General features: G+C 40.2%; 1 long non-coding RNA gene across 1 annotated transcript; it reads right to left on the bottom strand.

Annotated features, from left to right (window-relative positions):
* Positions 1 to 9,117: 9,117 nt before the first annotated feature.
* LOC123289033 (uncharacterized) lies at positions 9,118 to 14,552 on the bottom strand. The gene is made up of 3 exons (XR_006532750.2): positions 14,084 to 14,552; positions 12,462 to 12,796; positions 9,118 to 12,254 (listed from the first exon to the last, which is right to left on the bottom strand). It is a non-coding gene; the product is annotated as an uncharacterized lncRNA (long non-coding RNA).
* Positions 14,553 to 24,965: the final 10,413 nt, after the last annotated feature.

The following is a 24,965-nucleotide window of genomic DNA, read 5'->3' as shown; positions in this document are numbered from 1 at the left end:
TGCAGTGTTCACTGGCTGGATTTTTGTCATTAAATGTTGAAAGTTATGCAATAGGAAGTGTGCCAAATAGTGTTCTTTATTCAAAAATATTACTATATTTTTTTAGTGCATTCCTAAGTCTTCACAATGGTTTTTCACCTACTAAGGTTATGCCAATATGATATCTTTGCACTCTTGAAGCTGACAAAAGCCCCAGTCTCAAGAGGGAGGCTGTGCAGCATTCCAGGCAGTGTCATTTCCTTCTGCTGGGAATGGAAACAGAAAAAAAATACCTACTGCATTTACTTTTCATAATTTTCCAACATAATTTGATCCTCTCAACCAAGTATGGCAAAAAAAGATGACAAAATATACCACTGTCATATTTTATTTACCTTGAAATAGTTTAAGAATAAGGGACTAGAAATATATTATGTTTTTTTAACGGTATTAAAAATCTGTTTAAGACAAGGGCTGAATATAGCCATTGCCAATAGTAAGCTATAAGGCATGAACAATCTTATCAGGGTCATATAGATTTGCCAAAGATGTAGAGGGCACTTTAAATATTTCACTTTTGGATGCTCAAAAAGTCTTTGAAACCAACTCGGCTCCATCCTATATATTGCAGTCAGTTGCGGAAGATTTCTAAGTGTTCTGTGGTGGTAATTGCTACCTGCTAGCATCATTAGATTATACATATACCAACCAGATTCCTCATCTGATAAATAATTTTATAATTTCATTATCATCAGCTTTCCAAACTCCTCAGGTCTTTTTCCTTGGACCTAAATTCTTGAGGCAGAATATAGAAGGATTGCCCTGCCACATGGTTTTGAGCTGTTGACTACTACAAGGCAAATCCCCATTAGCTTCACCCAACTTCTAAGACCCATGTTGTCTGTGGTATTGGGGGCTAGTGTTAAGAAAATTCAGGAAGAATTCATTTTTGTCTTATGGTCTGCTACTCTGTGCTTCCCTCCTACACTGTCCTCCCTCTAACACTCATGGGATTTTTAGTTTTTTGAGGAGAACCTTAATCAGTGTCTGCAGCCCTGTGGACACTACTTAGGGCTAAAGTTGTTGCTTATCTCTGGGTTAAGGAGAGTTTTGGCCAAGGATACCGACCTCTGGAATGTTCTTCTCTGGTACTATGTTTGATGCCGAGGTGCCTAGAAAGTAGAGGCTTTCGGAGCGCTATATCCGTTTCCCCTGACTTTTCAGCCTGGCCCAGTTTCTAGGAGAGAGGCAGACAGAGAGCTCACTCTGGTGATGGATGTAGGTAGTCTGTGGAGAAGGGTGGTCAAGGAAGAACCCGGTTCCGGGCACTTCCTCCCACCACTCTGGAAGAGTTGTCTCTATTCCCCAACTTGCCTGCACTGAGTCCTTTGTTCTTGCCTCTGCTCTTGTGTCCCTTTAGGAGATGCCAGCTCTGTTCTACAATTTGGGTGTTTTCTTTATCTTAAAGGAACATTTATCATTTGTGGCACAAGGAGGCAAATGCCTCATCCATGTCTCAGGAATTTTCTAAAGACCTAGAGAGCTCACTGCAGGCTTGTGAGAGGGGTGGAGGGTAGGAAACAGGACATCTCCTCACCTCGGCTTCCAGTCAGGACCAGTCTCTTCAAAGGGCTTCACCACGTAACCTTCCACCTTCCCATTCCTTCTTTCACCTGCTCTTCCTCTCTCTTTCCCCTTCCCTTTCTTTTTCTCTTCCCCTTAGCCCCTGACAAAAGGACAAAATGTAAGAGGAATAGGGAAGTTTAGTGGGAACATATTAAATTAAAATATATGAAACTGCTAAGTCAAAAATGGTTGACTGTTGGCAATGTTAAATGGTTCGACCACGCAAGAATTTCACTTCTTGCAAACCACGCCACAGACTTCTCATGTATTAACAACGCTAACGTTTGTCCAATGTGCCAGGCACTGTTTTAAGTGCTTTATGTAGAGTATCTCAATCAATGCTCTGCACAATTCTTTGAGGTAGGTATTATTATTCACAAATTTTTATGGTTCATACAACTAGACAATGACGGGATTGTAAGTTGCACCCAGGCAGCGTTCAGGTCCTCTCAGGAATCTGATCTACAGATCCTTCCAACCACCCTTGTCCCTTAACATTTACCCATTCGTGCACTGTGATTCTAGAAGGGTCAGCTTCTCTGTGAATTCAGGTTGGATTAAATTCAGGTTGGACCACTCAAGCAGGGCTTATGGGATCTTGCTTCAGGGTGGTAAGCGGCAGTGAATTCTGTTCTTACAGCTAAACCCCCTGATTAGGCAAAATCAGAAACACCAAGCCACACCCTGCTTTGTTACAGCCTTGTCCTTTATCAAGCACATCATTTCCTCCCGTTTTGACTATTGTAAAGTGAATACCTTGGCTCGCTGTAGGATATTAAAAGAAGAAATGATTTGGAATGGATCTGTTTCTCTTTTGATATTTAAAAGAGGTAAGTATTCTCCTTATTCCTACTCAATCGGTCAGTTCATGACTTCTTTCCAGTCTTTACCTTGTTCATTCCTCTCACAGTCGATCACATTTAACAGATCTGTGTGGATGTGATCTGTCGTAGATGAAACCTGAAAACCAAGATCTTTGTTTTAGTTCACACTCTGCTTAGGAAAAGGGAGACCTGGATGCCTGGATCATATCGCCATCCATTCACTGGATCACTGCAAATAAGTGCCCTGCTGCTGGAAATGGTCAAAAACTGGTCCTCTGCATCTAAATCAGCAGATTGCAATTCCCTTTGGGGTTTTTCGTTTTGTTTTTTATCTGTGTGGTTTTCCTTTCCTCGTGGATTACTGTAGTTCACTGTAACTTTTCCTTCTTCTCTTGTTTTTTTGGCTTCACTTCCTCCTTCTATTGTTGTAGCTGTCTTTTTCCTCTCATCACTTTTCCTGTTGCCTTTCCAATTGGGTGGGGCCCCCTCCAACTCACTCGCTGTCTGGCTCTAGAGTTTCTTTGGTCCCAGGGGAGAACAATCTTGTGCCAAACAGTCCCAATTCGTGGGCATCAGAAGAAAGATCCAGAGACTAAGTATCCCTAAAATTTTCCTTTATTGATTTTCTATTAGAATGAAATCCAAGGATGCCTAATTAGGAAAAAAAATACTCATCCTGTTGGCCTTCTAGCCCCAGACCATTCTGAACTCTGACAACACCAACATCCATCAAATCAAACAATGAAATCAACTTTGGTTACTTAGCATAATAGAAATAAACTTGTAATATTCTATTAGTGAAGGATCAATGTCTCCTGTCTTGAAAATAAACATCAGAGCTTGGCCTCAACATTTGTGTAGCAGCAGGAGACCATTATTTTGTGGCAACATTAGATTATATTGACATCAAGACAGATTTATTAAATTAATAAATAGTCCATGATTTTCAGCCTTTCAGTACCAGCCCTCAGCACCACCCCTCTCCTCACGGTGATCTTCTGACACCCTTCATCCATATTTTTGACTCCTTATTATCCATGATCTTGATTTCTTTTTTTTTGTTATTTGTCAGTTTATCCTCAAATTAATTTTTTTAAATACAATATCTGTCTTTTTCAGATGGAAAATTTTAATTGGTTATTAAGAATAAAGTTAATAATGAGAATCATCAAATGGTTAAAATATCTTACTGACATAGTATTTGAGGAAGGATTTCACCTGTACTTTTCAAAGTTTTGAACGCAGCTATTAGGAAAAGCCCAAAGTTCCTGCTGCCCCTTCCTCTTAGTTCCAACCTCAGGGCCTTTGCCCTGACTGTCTCTTCTGCCTAGAATGCTCTTCCCTCTGCTCTTGGCATGGCTGGCTTTTTCTCATTATTCAAGTCTGCTGGACTGTCATTTCCATAGAGAGATTTTCTCTGAGAGTCCTTTTTAAAATGCTTACTCCCCCATCCTCAGTCACTCTTCATCTTGTTGCTGTTTTATTTTCTTTGTAGTCACATGTCACTCTCTGAAATGTTTATGGTCTGAATTATCCTATTGGCTTGCGTACTCCATCGAGGCAGTGGTCTTGTTATACTTCTTCTCACACAAGTGTCTACGTCCCCAGACCTAGAACAGTACCTGGTACTCAGTGACACTCAATAAACAAATATTCATTGAATGACCAACTGAATGAAGAAATGGATAACTCTAAAACAATCATACATGAATGACCTTAGATCTCAGCTCTCTTGGAGATTTGCAACATACACCCTTTCCAGCCCTCTGCCCTAGCCCTCCAGGCTGGGGGCTCCTTATATTTTTAGGAACAATAGTGATTGGACAGAGAGCATCAGCACACCTTCAGATTTTAGGCTTCTGCTTACTCCAATTTATTGTCCCAGCATCTAAACCAATTTAGCAGAATTTTGGTGAGCAGGACAAAAGAGAGAGAAATATTTCCTCCTCTTTTCTATCACCACAGATCTAACTCGCTTGGAGTTCCAAGTGGCTTAATGTTGCTGACAATAAAGAAACAAGTAGCACATAGTCAGCAGATTAAGCTTTCAGTAATAAGCTTTCATCATGTCACTCTCCTGCTCAAAAACCTCAATGCCTCCTCGCTGCTTCTAGGATATCTCCCTCTCCCCTCAGGGTTTTATCCCATCTGACCTACCAGGACCTATAGCCTTTAGAACATCCGAGCTGCTTATGCATGTGTCTCTTCCCTACCAGAGTATGTACTCCTTGAAAATAGCCTGTTCATTCACAGACATTTACAGCATACCTGTATGTGGAGCTTGTTATGGGGGAGTATATTGTTGAGGAAGATATTTCCCTGATTTCAAGCCCCACAATTCCACTTCAGTTTGTGCCTTGCCTTTGGGAAGTGATTACTAATGTTTCTGAACCAAATTTTAGTCCCAGTAGCTGAAGTCTGACAACCTGAGTTTGAATGGCCTGTTCCATCAATTGTCAGCTCTATGATCTTAGGCAAGTCACTTAACCTCTCTGTGCCTCAGTTTTATCAACTGCAAACTGAGATGGTGTTATTAACTATATATTAGAGTTATTATGAGGATTGAATGAGAAAATGCACGTGCTGGGTTTAGCACAGAGCTTGGTACATCATACCTGTGGAGTAGATGTTTAGGAATGCTTTCTTCCTCAGTAGCGCTGGTCTAAGCCCTATCTGGTCTGTGAGCACACAAACATACTGGCACATCTGTCAACTCTTCCCCCTGCCTTGAATGGCCTTCCCTGCTCCTCTCTGACTCCTAACTCCTTTGAAAGCCATTCTCTGCTCTTATAATCTGTATCATATATAATAATAAGCTGCGTTATACTAGAACTTAACTCTTCTCGTGTTTTGTCTCCCCAGTGAGATTCAAGTGTGAGGGTAATGCTGCGGTTCTTCAGCCATGCTCAAGATGGTCCTACACTCACAGCATGTACCACCGACTCTCATCTGAAGGTAGTAACTGGAGAATGTAATACCTAATTCAGCAGCCTCTTTATTGGTGGCAGTCGGTCACTGTGATGACATCATTTCACATTTTACAGACTCAGAGTGAAAATGAGAATTTTGATGTCATCTAGTCACATCTGCAAAGAGAGAGTTTTCACAAAAGTCCCTGAATTCTGGTAAAGAAATTCTTATCTTTAACCACTGATACAATGTAAGTGCTTTTCCTCATTGAATCAGCTGTAGCAATGGGAGAAAAAATTAGTCATCTTCCTCCTCATAATAAGCCTACATATACTTCAAGACAGTGATCAAGTAATCCTCTTCTCCCAAATGAACAATCAAAATATTTATTTGCATAGTTAATATCACAAACAGTCTAGGCAAACAGACAAAGTCGCTCTCCTGTGAATACTATTAGCTGGTTGTTCATGGTTTAGGCGACTGCTCCGGAATGAAATAAAAACATCTTCAGAGACTTCAACGGGTCAGTCAACACTGAAAATGTTTTTCTAGGCTCCTCCTGGTAAGTGGAGTCTTTTAAGCATTTACTGGAGGTAGAATGGTAATACTTAGAACAACAGCAGTATGGTCATCCACTCAACAAGCATTCATTGAGCACCTACAGTATGTAGTATTGAGCAACACAGTATTTGCTGAGCAGTGGAGGGGGATGCAAACATCTGCTAGAAGCAGTAGCTGCCATACACAAGTTTGGAGAAAGGTACAAAACTTTACGGAGGACTCATCGTGCACCGGGCACTGCACTCAGAGCTGGGGACGCACAGATAACATTTCTTTCTTTGAGGAGCTCATAGTGTGGAGAGGACTGTAACAGTCTTACATGTTCAATATAGTCTTCTAAGTGCTATGAGAGGTGTTAGTGGCAGTGGGTCCTCTGGGGGATGGAGGAATACCTCTGCCAAGAGCTTGCTTGATGCTTGAATGGAGCCTTGAGGAAAGAATAAGCCTTAGCTACGTAAAAAATAATAATTTTTTAAAAAAGTGTAGAAGAGGGCCCGGCCCGGTGGCGCAGTGGTTAAGTTCACATGTTCTGCTTCGACGGCCCGGGGTTCGCTGGTTTGGATCTCGGGTGCGGACACGGCACCACTTGGCAAGCCATGCTGTGGCAGGCGTCCCACATATAAAGTAGAGGAAGATGGGTATGGATGTTAGCTCAGGGCCAGTCTTCCTCAGCAAAAAGAGGAGGATTGATGGCAGGTGTTAGCTCAGGGCTAATCTTCCTCAAAAGTAAATGAATAAATAAAAATTAAAAAGAGGGGTGGGAGAAATTAAAAAAAAAGTGTAGAAGGGCATTTCAACAAAGGGAGCAGCATGTACAAAGGCAAAAGGGGAAGAGAGATCATGCACATTCCGGAAGCTACAGGGAATTTACATAAAGTGGGGTGACTGGGAGACAGTTGTGGAGATAAAGCTGGAAAGTGAAGAAGACTGATTCATGAAGAGTTTTGTAGGAGTACCATGAAAAGGACTTTGGTTCTAAATTCTTGAATAGCCTTGGGGAGCCACTGGAGGATTTTAAGCAGAGGAATGACCTGATCAGATTTGCAACTTAGAAAAATTACTCTGAAAGTTGTATGAAGGGGAGAGAGAAGCATAGGCAAAGGCAGGGACGTGGAGGGCTCATCACACAAGGATCCAAGTAAGAAGTGATGCAGGAAGGACCCAAGCTAGATGCAGTAAGGGACGGAGAAGAGAGGATCGTACGTGATCTGGAGATGGAGAAAATGAAAAGCTGGGAGCACTGTGCTTCCATTTCAGAAGACTGGACAAAGATTATCTATTTGACCAACTTCTTTCAAGATTTATATTAATTAAATATTTCCATAGATTTCATATTAACAAAGAGAGTTTACCCATGATATTGCATATACAAATCCTTTAACTGTAAATTACTTCATGTAATAGAACCAAGTATTTTTTTCAGTGAGAATACATCTTTCAATGACAGTAGAAATTGATGGGGAAATCAGCATCTTACTCTTTTCAGGTTTCTAATGTATAAAGAGCTTCCTACAGCTCCTCCCAACAAACAAACAAAACTCTCCAAACAAACAAATACAAAATGAAAATTAAAACCACAACCAAACAAAAGAAAAAATTATTTAAAAAAAAATAGATAGACACATCCATAGGTAGATTCAGGACAAGGAACATTGCAAAATTCTGGCCTAGATCATTCAGACCTTGACAGGAAAATTCTTCAGATCCTATGCGACTTGCCTACCATCGCAGGTTAGGTTCTCTGAAAGCAGAGGAATTTGGAATTGTTTTGGATGCAACGTGTTTATTAGGGATCAACTCTTTGAAAGGAAAAGGAGATAGGATTGGACAGAGGAAGAACTCAACCTCAGTGTGGGCATGATAAAGCCTCAACCAATCTGGTGGAGATATCTGGAGGAAATATTATCCATCAGAGTGTCCTGTGTCCAGACAGAAAGGCCTGGTTTTTATACCCTAGTCTCACTCATCAGACACGAGCTACCTCAGGTAGGGCATGATCTCCAGAGAATTGTTTGTTAGCAGCAGAGGCAGACCCTGCAGATGCTGACACTCCTCCCGGCTGGGTAGCATGTCCTTCTTTGAAGGGAGATCTCTCTCCCACACCTGCACACCAACGTTTGGATGGAGCTCAAAGACAGAACCAGGCCATCTTCCTGGCCTTGGAGGAACCGAATCTACATCACTCCAGTGACATGGCTATATCTCCTACCCTTAGAGGTGCTGTTTTCAGAATTATAGAAATATTGAAATGGTGTTGAGAAAAGAATTCAAAACTGAGTTTCAAATCATTTATTAATAATAAAACACCAGTAGGACTTAAAGGAAGATAGGCAGAAAAAATTAATACTGATGTGAGGATATTGTTCTCTTACCTTTCTGTATATATAGCGGAAATCACAGAATTAATAAAACATACAAAGCAATCATGTAGCTTCATGGAACTGGAAGGAACATTACAAAGTAATGGTGAGCACTCCTGAACTAGCAGAGCAAACTGAGGCTTCCTTCTCCATGTAGTCAGTTACAGCCTCACCTGGGGGACCTCTACCAAGACATTGAAGTTCTCTTTGCTTGAGTCACTAATAACCAAACAATACACATAGCAGGACTACTATCATGCAGAAATTACGACACAAGGTATGGGATGGAAGAGGAGATAACTTTAAAAACCAATAGAATGACTGAAGAAAGAATGGCTCATTAGAGTTTAGAATACCAGTCTTTTTCAACATCACGGCAGAGAGGGGGCCAGAAAATAGGGAAGATTTTTAATTGTGATTCCTGTAACTTAGTACTCTGTACTGAGTTTATAAATTCCTCATCCCTCAGAATTTATCTCTGTGGTTAAAACGCACTGATTTAGAGCCCATAAATTTGTAATGTTGCAGTAATACAGTTGTAGTGTGTTATGCTGGCTGAGAAAACATTTTATGATTTTTTTCCCCCTGAAAAGAAGGGGCCGGCTAGTACTCTCCAAGCATATCTTCAAATTCTGGGTCCAGCTATTATTTCCATAATTCAAGAGTGGTCATGGTCCATTACCAGGGGCCAACAATGACTTGTATTTTTTAAACTAATTGACCTATTCGTAACAAATATCTTTTTTTATATATTATGCAAATTATTTGGAAAATAATAAAATAGCATGTACTTCAAAAAATTCATTTTTCACTGATTTGGATGGTGTTTTCTGCTCTTCTTTCACACTAGGAGATTTATGTAGTCTACTTGTAAACCCTTTTCCCAACCCAGCTAATGGAGTTCCTGCCCAGATGCCATGCTGTATACCAGAGAACTTCTGTCCAACCAACCCTATGAGAAATCATAGTAGTGCAATAATACAGATGTGAGAAGAGAGTGGAAGAAGAGAGAGAAAGAAGTTCAGAAATGGGTAAATGATAATATTCAAACTAAATATGAACCCACATGTGTCCCCACAATACCTGAAGGATAACCATGACACACCAGTTCCCCACAAATACTTTGGTCTTTGAGTCTGTTTATCTCAAGCTATACAACTTGCATATGGAAAATAATGCACTTAAAATTTATCATCTTAATAACTTTTTAAAAATTCCAACAAATCAAGTTAAATGCTTTGATTTTCAGAATGCATGTGTCTAATGAACAAGTACATTAGATGCCTTTAATTTTTTTTTATTGCAAAGAAGATCTTATTCTTAGGCACTGCATCCGGCACAATTACCACAGGAAGATGCCTGTGGCCCCAGCCGCTTCATCTCAGTGAACACTCTTAGCACTGGACCCTGGATGCCAGAATCTCCACCACTCTCCTCCTCCAGAGCCAGAAGCCTCCACTGCCACTTTCCCCAGAAAATGGATTCTGTGAGGCACCTACTTCCTCTCATTGTTCTCTTCCAAAACAATTTCTCCTACAAGCAAGGCAGATTGGCTGAGCCTAGGTCAGAAATTTGCTGTAAGAGAAGCTGGGAAAGTGTATTTGGGGCTTATACAATGGAGAGGCAGGACTCATACTGTGGGGAATTCCTCAAACATAGAAAGGGTATTCAAAAGGTGGTAAGTGGCCACAAAAACCTGGGCATGAAAGACAACCAAATCCAGGGCTCAAAACGTGTACATCAAGTGACTGTTAAATTTCCCTAGTTGTGGAACTGGGGGAAATACTGGTCATCCTGGGAGAGCTGGAGAGGAGCCGTTTGAGCGCTTCCTGCTGACATCTTTCCTTGTGCTGCAGATGGCAGGAAGTCCCTGCTCAGGCCTCTGGCTGGGCCTTTCTCCAAGAGCTGACCCTCAACTACTGCACAGGGGCAAGCTGCCAGAGCAGGCGGGAAAGACAACTCACCTACACAGGCACAACTCGTTCTCCATAACAATCTGGAAGTTTAACTGACACACAGTGGGGAAAAGAACAGCTTTTCAAGCTTCATTACTGTGGGTATGCTAATTATTAGACAGAGGGGAACATTATAATTGAGTTATGAAACAACTAAATAAAAATAGAGTACCTGACAGAGAGCTTCTTTACATGACATTTTTACACAAGAATAAACAATGTGTTCTTTATAGAGCTTAAAAAAAAGAAACAGGGTTAGTTTTATTCTGTAAACTACAGTCTCTTGTAACTGGACTAGTGCTTGTATTTGTTGACATCTTGATTTATAAAAACCTGAAGAAGTTCAATTTCAATAATTCTTTTTGTTCAAGCAACACCAGAGAAGGGGGAAAAAGATTGATGTCCCCCCCAACCCCCCAAATATGGCATATGCAAAAGCTTTAGAATTCTCTTTGTTCCACTCTGGGTCAGATTTCATGAAAAAGTAATTGAAATTCCTTTTGCTCCCCGTTCTCCCATGCATGTGTGGAAGCTTGTGTTCCTAATGAGTACCAAGAAGCTTCCTGCCATAGAACTTTATCTTTGAAAGATGAAATAACCTGTTTCCCTCAACTCTGCTTAATCTTGTCTCTCCATTTTATTTACTCCCCCTCCCTCAACTATAACAAAAAATTTGTGCTAATTAATTCACTGTTGAAAAATTCAGTCTAATGCCTAGAAATCGGTGGCATGTGCTACATGGTCAAAGTAAAACCTAAAACAGAGAAATAAAGTACTGAGTTTTGTTATCCATTTTTTAGCACTGAATCACTGTGGGTAAAACTAAGAGTAATCGTACCTATGAAATGGCAAACAAGTGGTTCACCAGCTATTCAGATTCTTGAATTTGTTTGTGGAATATACTTTTAGATCCTTTACTTAAAAAGAAAGATTAAAAACAAAGTAATATATAAGTAAAACAATTTGGAAAGAGTCCCATGTAAGCTATGCTTGCTCTTAAAATGTTACTCTCTTTGAATCAAATGATAAAAGTAACAAAAAGAAAGGAATATCCAAAGCACAGTTTCTGGTAAGATAAAGCAACCAGATGATTTAAAGAAAATGTCTCAATCAGATTGCTAATTTGTCTTATCAAGAGAAAAATTCCCATTCCCCAAGTAGCTACTAAACCTAAATGCATATATAACTATGATAAGGTTGCGCCCCTCCTTGTGCATGTTTGTTTGCGTAATTCACCTGCCTAGAATCATCTATGACTTCTACCATTAAAGTGTTAAACAACAATAATGATGATGATGTACACCTGAAATTTATGTTATAAACCAATGTTACCTCAATAAATAAATAAAGTGATAAACAATGGAGATTACTTTAAAAATGCACTTGTTGGTAAAGCACATCCACTTTTGCTAAAGGTTCCATTTCCAAACAGATAGAGCAAGGAATTAAACTTAATTGCTGATCCAGGTTTAGCATATCACAGCCTTCCAGACAAATGATACTTTAATAGGTTACTTAGAGTCCTCATTCTCTTAGTCTAAGTCTCTAATATTGCTCAAGAATACCCAGAATGCCATAAGATAATGCAATAGATTACTCCGGTCCTGGCCCTGAGAGGGCCAAGAAACAGACGCATGTTGCTGTTGCCCACGACCCATGATGTATTCTGCTCTATCACATGAGATGAAAAATGGAGAAGTGTGGTAACTAGTATTCCCTGCTCTTTTGTGCAATGAAACATTCATGGTGTCACAGATGATGTTTTAGGCTTTGTCAACAGAGGCATGCTCTCACTTTTTGCCAGTGGGAATGCTTGTAACAGCTAATAACTTTGGACCCAAAGTTGCCTGAAAATCTAAGGAAGGAATTTGCCCCAATTGCATTGTTTCCAAATTAATCAGACTCCACTTGAAGCTCAAGTACAACAATGACCAAGCTTATGCTGATTATCCAGTTTATTAAATGTCAGGCTTCTACTTCCTTCCACTGATTCCACCTTTGTCTTGGCCACTATGCTGTTCTTCTATCAGAAAGAAGATCTAGAAAGAGAAAAAAAGTGAAAAAAAAATTGATGAATTGTTTCTTATTACTGGTGTTGGGGAAAATAATTTGGATTGAAGCATTTTGAAAATAAATAAATAAGGTTTAAAGGTTATCTTTGGGTTTGTATTCTTGTCCGTATTGTAAAACCAAGTTAATTAGGAAATAATGATATTTTTATATATATTTACAAAGAAAAGCCTTACTGTTTTCGAAGTGCTTTTACGTTGTCATGTCATTAGATCCTCATTAGATCATTAGATCTTCCTAAAAATTCCTGTGAGGTACGTGAAGCAGGTATTATTTATTTTTATGTTAACATCGTCATTAAGCACTCCATTTCATAGGTGAAGGAACTGAGGACAAGATGCTGAATGTTGCTCGGGAATACCCAGCTAATAGTGGGAAATTTGAGGCCCAGATACCAGCTCTTCTGACCTATGGTCCCAGATGCTTTCTACGTGGTCATCTACCTCTGCTTTCTGGACAGTCACACAGTTCTGAGTTGGAAGGTCTTACATGCAGTTGTCTACTTCACAACCTGTGTTCAAAAGATGCAGTTGTAGAACTTAGAATGCATGTCCCGCTAGAACAATAATGCCTATATTCCCTGTGTCAATTCACAAGAAACTATGCCTAACCCATAAGAATTAAATATGTTATTTTAAGACTAAATATGTTTCACAGAAGAATATTCTTTCAAGAAAGTTTCAACAAAAAAAGTTCCAAGGTCAAATAAGTTTGGGACACACTACATATCGTATATCCCTCTCGGAGATTCATAATCTACATTTGCATATTAAAGGCTTTAAGAAGTTCTGCAGGAAAGAAAACTCCTTCAAATTGTTCCATTGAAAATTCATCAACCTTCTTTGACTTTGAAACTCTTTTATTGAGTAACAGATATTAACACCCAAAACTCGGGTTCCCCAAAACACGTTTTTGTGGAAATTGCTGCTATAGGAAATTATGTTACATTACAATTTGAGGTGATAGGAGCATCTGTGCTGCTCTGAGATCAGGGGTTACCCTGAGTAGGATAGATACTGGTGATCATTCCTGTGATATCAGTTGAAGCTAAAATCGGTGATGGATGTTGGCACATATTAAGCAGAGTCAGACATTGAAGGATAAGGAACAGAACAGTAAAGGATAGGAATGATGCCTGGGAACACTGAGGTGAGATAGGATGATGGGACTGGGGACACATTCGCTGGTTCGAATCCTGGGCATGGACAAGGCATCGCTCATCAAGCCATGCTGAGGCGGCATCCCACATGCCACAACTAGAGGGACCCACAACTAAAAATACACAACTATGTACTGGGGGCCTTTGAGGAGAAAAAGGAAAAATAAAAAAATCTTTAAAAAAAAACCCACCAACAAAAGTAGAGACGAAAATCTTTAAGGTACCAACGGTCCAATTAAGCAGGAGTATAGGATTTGTGAAGAGAAATGGTGGGAGAGGAAGTAGGAAAAGAGACTGAGGCAAGCTGTATAGGGACTTGAATGCCAAAATAAATCACGTGGAAATACTTAATTCAGGAAATAATCAAATGCTTTGATCATACAGTAACTGTCCGGGACAACCACCAAGTAGAATGTCAGCCCCTTACCACTTTGGAAATCTTTGGAAATATTGGGGCCAGCTCTGCATTTTCACAGGGTTCAACCCAGAAAGCTGAAGGACTTGCAAACATTTGAGTTAAATACAAGTATTAAGATTCTTATCAAATCTAAATCAGGTAACTGTATTAGTTTTCTATTGCTGCTGTGAAACATCACCACAAATTTAGTGGCTTAAAACAATAGAAATATATTAGCTTACAGTTTTGTAGGTTAGATGTCCAACGTAAGTCTCAATGGGCTAAATCAAGGTGTCAGCAGGGCTACTTTCATTCTTCTCCAGAGGCTCGAGGGGAGGGTCCATTTCCGTGTCTTTTCTAGCTTCTGGAGCCACTCACAGTTCTTGGCTCACAGCCGCCTTCATCCTTCTGTAAAAGCCGCAGTGGGAGGTGGAGTCCTCGTCACGTAAAGTCACCCTGACCTCTTCTGCCTCTCTCTTCCACTTTTAAGAGCTTTGTGATTATATTGGGCCCACCTGCATAACCCAGGAGAATTTCCTTATCTGTTGATTCGTAACTTTAATTCTCCTTTGCCTGCTGTGGAAGTAACACATTTACAGGTTCCTGGCGTTAGCACGTGGACATCTTTGGGGGCTATTATTCTGCTGACCGCAGCAGCCCAGCAGTCAGGATTTTGCAGGATTTCTTTACTCTCTCTGCTCCCCTTTGCCCCAGGCACAGGCAAATGGCCTCATCCTTTATTCCTCAAGGCACCTCTAGTACTCGTTGTTGTGTATAATGAACTTTTACTGAAGATATGTGGATCATGAAGGGTGATGAGAGTACAGTACAGCAAAGCACTTACATTCGGATATAAAACTTCTTTGCTTCTAAAGTTTTGGCCATAGGGAGTTTCTTTTTAGCCATTTTCCCCTCTGCTCTGCCCACTCTACTCATCTCCAGGACCTTTCTTCCCCCTCTTATTTTCTCTTCCCCAAGTCCTGGGCCTGCCAAAATACTTCCCTCCCAATCCAACTAGAAATGGGAAATTCCTGTTACTTTATTATTTAAAGCAATTTGGCTTGTTTCGTCTCAGCCTTTCGCATCCAGGATGTGTTCTGGGCTTTCCCCTTCATTACCAAAAAGATCCATCAGCATCATTGGAGACAAATTCTGTGTCTGTAGACCATTTTAATTCTTTTTAATAGTTGTAATTTTCTTCTCCTTACATGTTATTAGAGAAGGCTCTAATACCAATTTTAGAAAGAACATCCCCTTTCCATTACATATGGGCAACTTTCCGCAGTACAGGGACTAACTGGATGGTGGTTTACAAAGAAATGAAACCACCTGGCACACTACCACCTGGGATGGTGAAATTGGCCTGACTCCAGGAGACCTGGGGACTGATTCTGGTTGTGCCTCAAATGACCTCGTGACTTTGGGAAGTCACAACCGCTCTGAGTCACTATTTTGTCATGTGTAAAACAGGAAAGTGGAATTAGAGGTTCTCTGAGTCCCAAAATTCTAGTTCTTTAGAATTTGCACTTTGCACTTTCTGGATGTAGAGCGTGGCTCTCGGAGAAACTGGCTCTAAGTGATCGGGTAATGTCCAGCCAATGAGTCATTCCTAAAGATTTAGAGGATTTTGATGAAATGATGAAGCTGGAATTGTATACTGAGGACATCCTTTCGAGTGCCTTGGGAATCCCTGATCACACTGTCCGTACCTCACTGAACTTGTGGAGTTCATGTTTGTCGCCTGGGGAGTTTATTTGACATAAGAAGCAAACCCGTGTCACAGGAGCCTTGGGGACTCCCAGAAACTCCACTACTGTGATATCTGACTTAATCTTCTGGGATTACATTCAATTTGGGGACCCTAAGCTTTTTCTTTTATTTTTGAAAGGGCTTTTGGGATGGTAGCCAACCTGTGGAAGCCACAGTGATGGACTGAAAAGAGAAATATGACAAGACTCAGTGTTTTTTGAGAAAGATTAATTTAGCAGTTAGATGTGGGATGGAATGAAATAGTGGGCAATAAGCGGCAGGAAAACCAATTAGGAGACTGTTGTAAAAGATCAGGCATAATGAAAATGTAACAGGATGCTGGATGGGACTTTTCCTGTTGTCCCAGGACATCCAGCAAAGTGGAAAAGAAGAGCCTGGGACATAAGGGAATTTGCGAAAGTGGAAAGTGCTATGGTTTGTCTCTCTTTTCAAATCATGTGTTCCCTGGAGTTTGGGAAGTGAAGAGGCTGATGCCTGACCCTCATTGGAGGTGGACAGGGCCAGTGAACAGCAATGGAGAGCCTGTCCCTCCAGAAACTGACAGGAAAAGGGGAGTGACTTTCCCATAAGCCAAATAGGCAGCACAGGAGGTAGCTTGTTCCGGGGCTGCCTGCTGTGCCAGAGTACCACTTTCCTGGGAGAACAGAGCAGTGTTTGACATTCTTGACAGCGGGGAGGCAACAGTGCTCCTTAAAGGAAGGGCCAGCATTGGACAGTTGCTGGGACCAAAGCCGTTTGAGAGAGCTTGTCAAGAGAAACCAAAAAAGAAGTTCAGGGAGCAGCAGTACCATCTCCTCTACTCCCGTGCACCCCTTTCCCGTCCCACCGCTCATCCTGAAGGAGTCAGAGCAGGTGACAGAGAAGGAAGAACAAGGAGGGTCGAGGAACAGGCTCCGTGCTGCTCCCTCCGATGGTCTGGGGACTCCTTGGCCAGGCCTACGCTGGGGAGAGGGAAGAAGTTTTAAACTGCATGGGAAATGGAAGTTTGATTTAGATTGGACTAGACTTTTTAAATTCTGAAAACGAGACTTTTGTCTAATAGCCTAAAGTAACAGCAGAGTACACTGAATCTGTCTGAGGTATCGTCCAGGGGAAGGAAAGGGAGATAAGACAGAACATGTCTGAAGGCAATGAAATTTAAAAATAAAGCTATTTCCTATTTGTACCTCCTAGAGCCCAGCTCCTATAATAAATTAGTACGACAGCAATAATACACAATAATGATAGTAACAGCAATAACAATAACCACCATTTGTTAAATGTTGGCACAGTGTGCCAGACTCTGTGTTAGGTGCTAAAGATACATTATTTCATTTAACCCTTACAACAATCTCGTGAGATAGATACTGTTAAATTTAACCCCACATAACAGATGTTAAAACTGAAGCTTAGAGAGGTCAAGTAATTTGCAGCAAAATACAGTTAATAAGTAGCTGATTTTAGACTCCACAACCCATTTAGCTCTAGAATAGGGTGGAAGTTACAAAAGAGGAAAGAAACAAGGAATTAATGAAGAAATATCTGTGATTATCATTCTCGTCCTAGAATGGATGACATAATTGGTAAGAAGCAATGACACAATTTATGTACATTGGTAACACTTCCATTATCATACAGTGCACAAATAGCATTTGTTGCAAAATGTAAAACTGGTAAATGCATCTCTTAAATAACTTGCTTTTCATGAGCTGATTTTTTTTGGTATGTTTGTTTTTGTTTTTTTTAAGAAATGTTGCCTGGTCATTTTGAAACTAGTTGTCTCTATACCACCAATATATTGATTTGTTATTTATGCCATGTAAATTTTTACTCTGCCTAGGATATTTGATGGAAATAACTGAGTGCATGTTCATTGTTTTACTGATGATGTAGCTGCTTAAAACAGACACCTGAATTCAAGAATAACTTCTGAACTGTGAACTTCTTAAGCAGGGAACTTATCTTACTTATTATGGTACTCCAGCCCCCAAACTCATGAGAGAAGAATCTGACACACTGTAGATGCTCCTTAATCTAGAACCTTTTCATTGAGCCCCTACCAGGTTCCCAGCACTGAGGTGAGTGTGGTGTGTGTATGACAGAGCAAACCTGTTTATAGTGTGTGCTCATAGCCCTTGCCATGCCCCTGCTCCCATGGAAAGAGAATCCTGGCTTTTGCGCTACAGTTTCTATTCTCTTCCCTCTGAGGGGAATCAGACTTTTGCCAGATTCCTGATACAGAACTGAGAGACTGGGAACCAGAGAAATTGAACTAATGAGGTGGGAGGAAGGGAAGAGAAAGGATAGCCCTATGAAGGCAGGACTTTGGGGAGGAGAATGGGGAGAGTTTATTCTGGGGAGTGTTGCTGTCGACTACGAACAGGGGCTCCTTTGTTGTGCTCTGAGAAACCCAAGTAGAGGATATAATTTGCTTCTAACTGTTCCTAGCTTCTGCTTCCTCTCCGAGATAGGAACATGGGGGACCCAGATTACATATATATTATTTCTAATCCTTAAAACACCTGCCAATGGAGGCATTATTGTCTTTAATTTCCAGGTGAAGAAAGAGCCTTGAGGCAGATAAGTAATTCTCTCAGGGCTCCACAGCCAAGGCTGGGATCTGAATCCAGCTCTGGGGGCCCGAAACCTGCTCTCTTTCCACAGTGCCTCTCTGCGTCCCCATAACCACCTGTTGAACTGAGCAGAATCGAAAGGCTTCCCTTGTGAGGGACCTCTATTTATGCTGGTTATCAGACATACCTGGGAAAGGCTTGTTCCTGATATTGGATTCGGAAGAGCAAAGCTTCACTCCCAGCCTGGAAAGCAGGCCCACTTGCTGTACCAAGCTTGCCTGTGGGCTTGATGGTTCATTTTGAAGTCCAATCACTTTGCACCCAGGAAATGGCGTTGTTTACCGCAAAGGTTCAGCTAAAACTGTTGCTAAAATTGCTCTGTGGCCATTCGTGTACCTGGAAATCAATTTTATGACCAGGTAGCTGCCTGATGCAGAGAAGTGAGGAGCGAAAGCTTTCTTCAAACTGCCAACCAAGTCACCCTCAACCTTTCAATGGCCAGGTAGTGAACAAAACTAGGTGCATTTGTTTTGGCGAATTATCATTTTAAATGGCTTGAAGTAATGTTCTCATCCTTTGTCTCCATAGAAACCGTTATAAAATTTCTTGTAAATACCTCAGAAACAGGACTACCTACCCCCATGGAAATGGATAGTGGGTACAATGGACCTCCAAGGAAATAAACAGCTGCTTGACAGAAAATAATACAACCTATTAAAAGAAATCTCTTTATGATCCAAGTCCTAATGGACAAGCTGAGTATATGAACAGGGAGAGAAAAAAAGGGTCTGAAAATCATGTGAGGTGGTTTTGGAATAGTTTGCGGATGCCACTTTTCAGAGTTGAATAAACTTTCTCTCTTGTTGAGGCGTTAACAGCAGAGTGATTTCATCTATATTCAGAGAGTACATGCCACAGGGCCATTATGGACCAGACAGGAGTTGTATAAAAATCACTTGACAAAGAGAAATCGCCGGTGTGCTATGCCAGAATCCAGAGTGCTCTTCTTCAAGGTGAATCATACTGCGTTCCAAAATGTCAAGTAGATTTAGTCATTTTAATCTTTTTATTAGATTAAACCTTGATACCTTTGTAAAAGCGAAAGGAAATGACTGGAATATAGGCTCCACCTTTGATAAATTGTGTGATCTTGGGCAAGTTGCTTGGCCTCTCTAAGCCTCAGTTTCCCCATCTCTAAATTGAAGGTGGTGCTTATATTTATGACAGGATTAAATAAGATAACTCATGCAAAGCACTCAGCGCTGTCTTCAGCACTTAGGAAGCATCCAATGATAAATGTTAGATATTATTACTCATCAAAAGGCACAATAAATGTAATGACTGATAATAAGTTTGCTCAAGGCATCAACATATATTGTTACTTTTTACATTCTTTCTTTCTTTCCCTTGAACCCATGGACAATATATGATCTTAAATAATTGAAACGATTGTGCTGAGGGATAAAGGAAACACAGATCTTAAAGGAAGAGTTGATGCAATTTCTGTATAGCTCTGACCATTCTGGTATTCGTGGATCCAGAAGTTTCTGTGTGCCATACGCATCTTTCTTGCAGTATTTCCTCCTGGTGCTTAAAAAGAAAGTCTGTTTTCATAAGACCTTGGGCCTGATTTCCAGTGGGAAAAGGGCTGAAGAAATTTGGCTTCGTTTCCAAGTATCTTTGCACTTTTCGCAATTGCATAGAACCTCCAAGCTTCCCCGGATTACCTCGTTTCAATGACATCGAATCTTTCAAAGGGAATGTAATAATTCCACAGAGAACTTAGCATTTCTGACAGCCTACCTCCCACTGTCCTCAGCGCTTCATAAATTATGCTGCCTCTGAATGTGAGCTGGGCAGCACCATTTTCCTGGCCCCTCGTGATTCATGGTTTCTCTTAACTATGTCAGTGCCTCGTCAGCAAAGCTGTTCCTTTCGGACAGAGTGTGATGTGATCTGCTTCTTGCAGGGCAGCTTGCTAATTATGTACTGATTTTATATACTGATGTTTTGGGTTTTTTTATAGTTTCAAGGTAACCAATAACTAATAACTTTAAGAATTACTTCCAAATTCAGAAAACATTACTATTTAATTAACAATCTGCTCTCTGCAATACACTGTGACCTGAGCAGCTACTCTAGTGGTACGATGCTGTTATCATTAAAATTAACTAACAAACCAGAGAATGGTACTGTTCAGGTCAGATATGGAAAGACCATAATTAAAGGAAAGGGAAACTAAAAACAAGTATCAGACCAAAAGATCAACACAGCGTGGACAGCCACGGTGCCAGCTTCCCTGTTTTGTACTGGCAGAGCAGCTCCCTCCTGACCTGTAACTCCCCAGGAATTCCAAACCTATCCCCTCCTCTGAGCACAGGGCTGAGCCAATTTGTGGGGCAGTTTAATCATGGAGGCTCAAAGGAAATAGGATGAAAAGTTTCTGAAAATGGCTTGCTTCTAGAGTACCTTCTTGTGTATCTATTACCTTTACACGTAGGAATAGAAATCCATTCTTATGAATGTCTTATCTTCCCCTGGCCTCCAGGACTTCCCCGAAGTCTTCCCAATCACAGGCTCTTCCTGACAGAGGAACTTTATGTTCGGAGAGATGCGATGGAACTTGTTATGTGGAGGCCTTCCCAGCACATCCCTTGCCCCTGTCTACTGAGAGAGGGTTCTGCCATTGCCAGGATGCTTCTTTGGGCTTAGGGAACATGGAATTGGAGAAACGGGGTGGGAGAAGAAGGAAAGAGGCACAGAGGATATTACTAGGAAAGAAGTTTTACAAGATTTGGAGAAGGGAACTCTAGAAAAGCTATAGGATGAAGCCAACAGGAGAGCAAAAGGAGATTGAAACAAATAGTTCTGTGGACTATGTAATTGACAGCACAGTGTTTGAGAGAGGCAAGTATTAAATTATTGTGAGATTACCTTTTAGTTGCTGGGCCATGTTTCTGGGACAATATGATGACCCTGACATTGGACCTCCTGAATTTCTGCCTTCAGTAGGATTACTTTGGGAATGATTAACACAGATAAACTGCTGCTACTACCCAGTTCTCCTACTGCAGGAGCCCAGCTGACTTCTGGAGCTTACACACAGGAGCTCCCGGAGGCAGTGTTGGTACAGGCTCCTGTACAACCCACCCTCCTGCTCCTGCTCCGGCTGCTCCACCCTTGTCCACCAGCTCTAGCCTCTCTCTCTCCCCTCACAGGGTTTTAAGAGATCCAAAGTTGATAAAGATGTGGAGATCATGCTCCCTTAAAAGCATTTAGAAATAGGCTCAGATCAGAGAGCTAAAAGCCATTATGGGCTAAGGAGGGGTGTTTTTGTTCGTTCTTTTGGCCTGAATTGATAACCTATCATATAAACATTGTTTCCATCAGAAAACTGTCTTCTGATTTCCAAACAATGAATGTATGTAGGGATTTTAAAAAGACAACCCAATGTAGGTCCAGGGCTGCCTTTTAACGCCTCTTGGGTTATACTGGTGTTGGTTAGATTTAATTTTTTTTTTTACATTTTTAAAATATGCATATGTAGGTATGCATACAAACAAGACTATTGGAAATGCACCAAGATGCTAATAATAATTACCTTTGACGGTAGGATTATAACTGATACTTTCTTCTCTATATCTTTATATTGTCCACAATGAGAAAACAATGAGGATTTTTCATTTTTTTTAAAAAAGCAAATGAGATTGGAAAATGAAATTTGTAACAGCACCCAAAACCATTTAGGGATAATTCAATAAAAGAAGTACAAGACTTCTGTGCTGAAAAAATATGTAGTGTTGCTGGGAGATTTGAAAAAAAAAAAAAGACCTAAATAGAGGTTGACGTGTTCATGGGTTGATACACTCAATATCGACAAGATGTCAATTCTCCCCAAAGGGATCTATAAATTCAATGCAATCCCAATCAAAATCCCAAGAGGTGTTTCTGTAGAAATTGACAGGCTGATTCTGAAATATGTATAGAAAAGCAAAGGACCCAGAGTAGCCAAGGCAATTTTGGGGGAAAAAAGAGAGAAGAGAACAAAGTGGGAAGACAATCTACCTGATATCAAGACTTACTATAAAGCTGTGAAAATCAAAATGGAGTAGTATTGACAAAAGGATAGGCAGATAAATCAATGGAACACAATAGAGAAGTCTAGAAATAAACCCACATTTATAGGGTCAAAAGATTTTCAACCAATGTGCCAAAGAAATTCAACAGGGTTGAAAGGATGGTTTTGTTCAGTCAATGGTTCTGGGACAACTGGATACCCACTTGTGCAAAAAAGTGAAACTTGACTCATCTCTCATCATACACAAAAAAGTAATTTGAGATGCATCATAGACTTAAATACAAAAGCTAAAACTATGAAGTGTTCAGAAGAACATATGGGGGAAATCTTCATGATGAGAGGTAGGCAAAGATTTCTTACACTGAACAGAGAAAGCACTGTTTGTAAAAGGGAAATATTGATAAATTAGACTTTATCAAAGTCAAAAAATCTCTGCTCATCAAAAGACACTGTTAAGAAAATAAGTAGGTAGTCTACAGAGTGGAAGAAAATATTTACAACATATATATTTGTCAAAAGATATATCCAAAACACATAAAGCACAGCTACAACTTAACAATAAAAAGACAACACACTTTAAAAATGGGCAAGACTTGGAAATGAAAGAAAGACTTATAAATAGCCAATAAGTACATTAAAATATGCTGAACATCATTCATCATCAGAGAAATGCCAATTAAAATCATCATATACCACTATGCATCCACTAAAATGACTTAAATTTAAAAGATTGGCAACATTCAATATTGGCAAGGATGTGGACTACCAGGAATTCTTACAATTGCTGGTCAGACTATAGAATGGTACAACCACTCTGAAAAATTGTATTGTATTTCTTATACAGTTAAATATATATCTATTCTATGATCTAGCAATTCCACTCCTAAGTGTTTATTGAACAGAAATTTAAAAAAATATGTTCACAAAAGACCTGTGCTATATTCATAGCAGCTTTATTCAGTATAGCCAAAAAACTGGAAATAACCCATATAGGAGGCTCTTCTTGATTCATTGTCATCTTACATGAGTCACCTTGCCCTTCCCACCCTTTCAGTTACGCTCTGAGAACACACTAATCCCTCTCACCGATATGCATCTGAACAGTGCAATTCCATCTGCCCAGAATTTGCCCTCCCTCTACTACTATTCTTAGTCCATCCTCCTAGCATCAGCCTGAGTTCTCTGCCTCGCCTCCTCTCGCTCCTCTTTGCAATCTTAACCTTGCTTTCCCTTAGGATCCTGGAATGATCATGCTGCATTATAATCTTTTTTGTGCATGTTTGTCTTCCCTCCTAGCTCATAAACTCCTGTCTTCATATACCCCTTGCACCTAGCATTACATCTAGCACATAGTAGGTATTAAAAGAAAATTTAAATATATGCTAGAATCTAATTTATTCTGCATCTAATGCTTAAATATATACTTCTCATTTGCCTTTATTTCCAAATTCAGGTAAGTTTCATGATAATGTTGCCAAGTGAATACCTTCCCTGGCATGATCCCCTCCCCCTAAGCAGTGCCTCTGGGAAAGTCGAATAAATACTATTGTGATGCTATTAGTCCATGTTTGTACTGTGCCAATTACCAGAAGTTCTCATTGAATTTTACCAGTTGCTCTTAGCCCTTTCAATTCTTTAATGATTTACATGCTAATGGAAGACTCTTAAGTAGATGATCCTCTGAAAAGTGTGCTTTTTGCTTTTTATAGCGGCCTTGGCATGTAAGTTCATAGTTGTGTGTAACCTACATATGTCCAAAGGAAATATCACCTTTTAATAGCAGATACTTTTCAAAAACAGGTCATTTCTTTGTTGTGGCGGGCTGTCCTGTACATTGTATAACATTCAGCAGCATCCCTAGCTTCTACTTCTTAGAAGCCAAAAGCACTCCCAAATTGTGACTATCAAAAACATCTCCAGGCATTGCCAAATATCCTCCGAGACACAGAACCACTCCCAAATGAGAACTAGTGCCCTTTAGGTTAAGAGAGGTGTCCCTGGAATCAAGCAGATCTTGGTTCCCATTCAAGCTCTATCACCAAGGGATCCAGCTTAGGCTATTAACTCTCTATGTTGAGTTTCTTAATCTGTAGTTGTGAATCATAGGTAAAACTGTGAAAGAATTTTAATGGACCAAAAGATTACTAGGTGTCTTCAGTTGAAAACAAGGCATATATGTCTAGCATATCCTTCTAGGTTATCTGATTCTATGAGATCTGTCACCTTTCATTGTCTTTGAGCTACTTTACAATTCTGTCACTTGTAGAAAATCAACAAAAATGTAATTCTTGATTATATAAGCCCAAATTTTGTCTGGTGGGATGCAACCAATTATTTGCCTGTGGATATTAGCACATTTTTACTGTTTTCTCATTTATTTTAAAATTCACTTCAACATAACTTATTTGGCCACCTATGTGTGGTATTGGGAATTCTCCTTTGAATCCCTTGTAACATCTTAGTGGTTTCCTTATTAATCAATGAATTAAATGAAATCTTTTACATATTAAAAAAGGGGGAGGAGTGGTTGCTTCTACAGTGATCCACTCCTTCTTTGAGGTATAAAAACATGAGACACTTGTCAAGAGCCGAAGTTTTCAACATGCAAACTCCTCCAGCCAAACCATTCCTCTCCTGATTCCTTACAACCCTTAAAGTTTTTGTAGCATCAATCAAATAAATGAGGGGAATAAAGTGAGTGCTTTGGAAGCAACAGCACTGTCT

This window comes from Equus asinus, chromosome 9, assembly GCF_041296235.1.
Source record: "Equus asinus isolate D_3611 breed Donkey chromosome 9, EquAss-T2T_v2, whole genome shotgun sequence".
In the NCBI taxonomy this organism is placed as follows: Eukaryota; Metazoa; Chordata; class Mammalia; order Perissodactyla; family Equidae; genus Equus; species Equus asinus.
This window is presented reverse-complemented; position numbering and strand designations above follow the sequence as displayed.